This window comes from Myotis davidii, unplaced genomic scaffold, assembly GCF_000327345.1.
Source record: "Myotis davidii unplaced genomic scaffold, ASM32734v1 scaffold355, whole genome shotgun sequence".
NCBI lineage: Eukaryota > Metazoa > Chordata > Mammalia > Chiroptera > Vespertilionidae > Myotis > Myotis davidii.
The window spans coordinates 357,866-362,386 of NW_006286818.1; positions in this window are offsets into that span (position 1 = coordinate 357,866).

Below are 4,521 nucleotides of genomic sequence, written 5' to 3' on the forward strand. Positions count from 1 at the left end.
CACCGCGCCAGCTCGTGGCGACCGGGACTCGGGATCTAGTGGGCCTTTTAGGAACCCCTCGGGACCCGCGGCCGAGCTGGCGTTGGCTGGACGTGGGACGGACTTGCGAAGCGTGAGGCTGCAAGGAGCGGAGGAGCCATGTGTGTGGAGAAGCCATGGGTGTCCCGAAAAGAATCTGGCTTGGGAATCGTCTCTCTCAACCCCTTACCCTCTGGGCTACATGAAACATGGCTTTTCACCTCCCTGAACTCAGTTTACTCATCTGTAAAACGGGGCAGTGCAAACCCTAACTAGCATCTCTCTGTGTGGAGTTAGCAGGTGGCCAAGCTCACCGGCCCCAGTGCATCTGAGAAACATCCTGGGACCGAGATGGCCCCAGCTTATGGTCATGGCTTCCAGGTAAAGACACTGCCCCCTGCCTGCCCACCCAGGTTCAGATTGCTCTCAGCTCTGAGAGGATGATGGGAAAGTTATCAGGTGAGGGGTGCTGGGGACAGCTGGCTCCCTCATCAATTCCCTAGTGACAAATCAAGCCTGGCTGGACCCAGGTCTCTAGACGCATTCTAGTGCTCTTTGCACCCATCATAGTTCTGAGGCCCCCCGCCCACCCACCCCCCTCACGCTTTAGGTTTCAGTAAGTGGTGCCAAGGCAAGGGGTCACCTGTCTGGTTAGCACAGAAAGCCCTGTGCCAACAGGAGGGCCGGCCCTTTCTTCCAGACAGGTCTCCCTACCAAGCCACGCTCGTGTCCGGCAGATTCCTGCTCACAACGCAGGTCCTGGCCTCCCTGTGCTGTGCCGGGTCCTCTGTGTTTTTCTCCACCTGCGGTGTCTGTCCACCTTCCAGCCGCGCCCAATCACCCCTGTTTTTGTATCCAGCATTGGCTGAACTTCCACTCTGTGCAGGGCACTGTACTAACACTTTAAGGCATCTACCTTGTTTCGTTATCACATCTTGTAAGCCCGACTGTTATTATTTCCGTTTTACAGATGGGGCAGGTGAGGCTGAGTGCGTGTAACTGGCTCTGATGCTCAAGCTCTGCCCTCTGCTCCCTCTATGCACAGTTCAAAGACCACTCCCTGTTGGAAGCAGGGCGTGGCCTGACCTTTTACTGAATAACCACTTCCTGGGCATGGCCCATTTCTTAGCACCCTGTGGTGGGCTCTGTGCCACTTCTCCTGCCCTCCCTCCTGGTTGCTAAAGGGTTGGTGCCCCCATAGGCCTGGCACCGTGCTGAGTCCACAGCTCTCAGGAAGGGCACCCTGGGGGAATAGGAAGAACTTCAGAACTGCATCTTCAGGGACAGAGACCTCCCTCCCCAGCCACACTGTCTCCTCCCCCGCCCCCACTGGGGGGGGAGGAGAAGGGATTCCCCCCATTCTTCCCGCTGCTGGGGAAAGAGATCAACCAAGACTTCTCTGCAGCCAGTGAGCCCAGGGAGCCCCACTCGACACTTCCTGTCTGTCCATCCCTTCCCTCCCCTGCTGTCTCCTCTCCTGCCCCTCCCTGCAGGCTGGGCCCCTTCCCTGGGGTCCATTTCTGATCTGCAATTGCACCTCTCCTGCCATCATCCTACAAAGCATATGTTTATATACCCCGTGTGCCTGGGACTTCCCTATCTCGATTTGCATATCATTTGCATGGCTGTGTGCAGGGCGGGTCTGACTCTGACTGCAGTACCTGGGACCTGGTTCTTTTGTCCACATGCAAAGTTATGCTGTGTCTCTGCGCCGGTTTCCCAGAAGCCAGGGGAGCATGTGCCTGATGACACCTCAGGGCCTTCCAGCTCCAGGGCCTAGGATTCTGGGGCCCGAGGGTGGGTCAGGAGCGGGGAGCCGAGGACGGTGCCATTGGGACAGAGATGGGCACGGGAGGCTCCCAGTTGGAAGCACAGCCTTGGGTTTCAGCCATGGCATGTGGCAGGGTGGGAGGGGCCGGCATGATCTCACCCCTTTCTTCCCTCATTCCATCCACATTGGCTGTGCACTCCCCTCGAAGCCAGGATGCTGCTACATGCTGGGCATCTTAGCACAGCTTTAGAAGGAAGGGATTTTTTTTTTTTTAATCCTCATCTGAGGATATTTTTCCATTGATTTTTAGAGAGAGTGGAAGAGAGAGAAAGGGAGAGAGAAACATTGACTGGTTGCCTCCATCATGCCCCTGACCAGGGCCTGGGCTGGGGAGGAGCCCATAACCCGGGCATGTGTCCTTGATCAGAATCGAACCTGGGAACCTTCAGTCCACAGGCTGACATTCTATCCACTGAGCCACACTGGCGAGGGCAGAAGGTATAATTTTTAGGCTCCTTCTATAGAGGAAACTAAGATTCATGGAGAGCAATGTAGATGGCAGAGGGGGAGGGATCTCAACCAGGCCTGCCAGACTCCAAAGCCGGTACTTATCCCGCCTCCGTGCCCGGCCTCAGTCTCCTCTCTCCTCTCCCTTCCATGACCTTGGAACTTAGGCATCATCCATACAAGGTCACAGGACAAGTCACACAGAGGAGGGACCCTTCCACTCCGCTCCTCCTCACCTGCTCCTCCCGGGGCCCAGAAAGGCGGTGGGCACACAGTCCCTAAGGGCTTGGAGCAGCAGGGGCAGTGTTGAGTCCTCCTCTCGCTGACTTGCTCAATGGTCATTGCAATGAAATGACCTGGAACAGGAGCTCAAAAGACCCCCTTTCCCCTCCCTCCTTCCCCACATTGAGTCCCCATGAATTCAGCTTTGTGGGTTCAAGGCAGATGAGAGGAGGTGGGGGAGGTGATAGTCCATGTCTGTGCTTCGTATGGGAGAGGAAAAACCAGGGGGAGAGAGAAGGGGTTGCCTGGGGTCAGACAGGAACATAAGGAAGAAAGGCTGAAAGAAGAGGGACAGGAAATTTCAGAGCCTTTGGACATCAAGGAGGCCTATGCAAATAACATGCAAATGACCTCTCGCTGGGCTGCTTCCCCTACCTCTCAGTAGCTGGAGGATTTTTTCAGGGAGTAACCACAGTCTTACTCCAGGATGCTGTGGTCCCCAAACGGTGGTCAACGTGGACCCCTCCCAGTCCTGGGGTCTCCTTGGTTGCACCTCTAGGAAGTCACTAGCTCCAAGGCTCTCTGTCTGGAAACACCCAGGAATCAGGCTTCCCCTTCCAGACACATTGCTGGGCATGGTCTATAGCCTGGGCATGGTCTATATAGCCTGGGCATGGTCTATAGCCTGGGCATGGCCTAGCCTGGGTCGGTCTACAGTGCCCCAGCCTTGTTCCTCCCGAAGCAGAGAACAGAGGCCTCCTTGGCCACAGGCCCTGCTGCACATTCTCACTTCCTGCCCTGTCAGCGGGATTGAGCTGTCAGACCTGGGAAAAGGGCGGAGAGCGAGGCGCCCTGGAAGGCCACCAAGCAACAAGTCCCTTCTAGCTTCCTCTGCCTGCCAGACGAACTGCGGGGTCCGGAGCGTGGGGCTGCGTGGCGGGGTCAGCTCGCTGCCTTGGGGCCACCATAGGGATCGAATCCAAGCTCAGCTTCTCCAAAGAGCGGATGGAACAAGGCAGAGGCCAGGAGGAACTCGGAGCCCTTTTTAAACATCACACCTCGGAGTCACGGTGCCAGGGAGGATTGCAGAATAGGGGTGTGTTGGGGGGTGTCAGGGCGATGAAGTGAGAGATGCTCTGGGAATCATGATAAAGCCACTGTTGCTGGGGATTTGACTGGAGAGGACATGAGTCAGGACACACAGGTGTTCACCCCCTGCCTGTCCCCGATGCTGAGCCACCCTGCACATCCTGCTCTACCTGGGACCCACCTCCATCCACATCCAGGGGAGACACACACACACTCATCACCCATTTTGCACTTGAAGTTTCCAAATAATAGGACATACTAAAACGTATTTAATGTTAACACGGCATAACAACTCTGTTTTTATTTATTTTAAAAAATATTTTTTATTGATTTCAGAGAGGAAGGGAGAGAGAGAGAGACAGAAATATCAATGATGAGAGAGAACCATTGATTGGCTGCCTCCTGCATGCCCCCTACTGGGGATCGAGCCCACAGCCCAGGCATGTGCCCTTGACCGGAATTGACCCCGGACCCCTTCAGTCCACAGGCCGACGCTCTATCTACTGAGACACACCAGCTAGAGCAACTGAGTTTTTAAATGTACATTTTTGAGCTCAGGGCCAGCACTGGGTGGTCTGGCCCCTCTAGTTGCACCTTCAGCAGAGCTATGCCTCAGTTAGGCCTACCTCAGACCAGGTAGGCCTCCAGGTTCACCCTTATGCTCAGGGCAAGTCTAAGTCCACGGCGCCCTCTTGTGGTGAGAGGGGTGTGAGCCTGCCCAGCTCCTCCCTGCAGGTCTCTGGAGAGGGCTAAGGATGCCCAGCAGGGAGAGCCTGCCCAGGGCTGGGCCTGGGGGCTGGGGGGCCTGGTGGGGGGGGCGCACAGGGTAGGGCCCAGTGCCAGGCAGACGGAGACACTGAACTTTAGCTTCAGAATGCTGCTGGTTCTTCTAGTCCCTGCTCCCCAACAAAGGC